Source organism: Triticum dicoccoides, unplaced genomic scaffold (genome assembly GCF_002162155.2).
Source record: "Triticum dicoccoides isolate Atlit2015 ecotype Zavitan unplaced genomic scaffold, WEW_v2.0 scaffold101540, whole genome shotgun sequence".
Classification (NCBI taxonomy): Eukaryota; Viridiplantae; Streptophyta; class Magnoliopsida; order Poales; family Poaceae; genus Triticum; species Triticum dicoccoides.
The window spans coordinates 1-837 of NW_021169355.1; the positions used below are offsets into that span (position 1 = coordinate 1).

General features: G+C 51.9%; 1 non-coding gene and 1 pseudogene across 1 annotated transcript; both read right to left on the reverse strand.

Annotated features, from left to right (window-relative positions):
• Positions 1 to 326: 326 nt before the first annotated feature.
• LOC119342684 lies at positions 327 to 445 on the reverse strand. The gene has a single exon (XR_005165663.1). It is a non-coding gene; the product is annotated as a 5S ribosomal RNA (ribosomal RNA).
• Positions 446 to 742: 297 nt separating this feature from the next.
• On the reverse strand, positions 743 to 837 carry LOC119342685 (annotated as a pseudogene; the record flags this gene model as incomplete).

Sequence of the window (837 nt, forward strand, 5' to 3'; positions counted from 1 at the left end):
GGTGCTTTAGTGCTGGTATGATCGCATCCGACATGTTACCCCGGTCTTCGTCCCTTATCCTTGCCCCTCCCAGCTCCACTACAAAGACGATTGTACATTGCTTTGGCCGCTCCCTCTCAACTACGGAGACGAGTTTAACGCGGTTTCCACCCCTCCCTCTCAACCGCACCAGTGCACACTTGCCGCGCCACAACGCCGACGCTGGACCCGTGAATCGTGAGCACCCAGCTATGACTTACCGCACTCGTGCAAAATAATAAAACACGGTAAATATATTACTTACACGTATGTTTTGTTTTGCAAGCGGCGCGAAAAAAATTAAAAAGGGTATGCAACACGAGGACTTCCCAGGAGGTCACCCATCCTAGTACTACTCTCGCCCAAGCACGCTTAACCTCGGAGTTCTGATGGGATCCGGTGCTTTAGTGCTGGTATGATCGCATCCGACATGTTACCCCGGTCTTCGTCCCTTATCCTTGCCCCTCCCAGCTCCACTACAAAGACGATTGTACATTGCTTTGGCCGCTCCCTCTCAACTACGGAGACGAGTTTAACGCGGTTTCCACCCCTCCCTCTCAACCGCACCAGTGCACGCTTGCCGCGTCACAACGCCGACGCTGGACCCGTGAATCGTGAGCACCCAGCTATGACTTACCGCACTCGTGCAAAATAATAAAACACGGTAAATATATTACTTACACGTGCGTTTTGTTTTGCAAGCGGCGCGAAAAAAATTAAAAAGGGAATGCAACACGAGGACTTCCCAGGAGGTCACCCATCCTAGTACTACTCTCGCCCAAGCACGCTTAACTTCGGAGTTCTGATGGGATCCAGTGC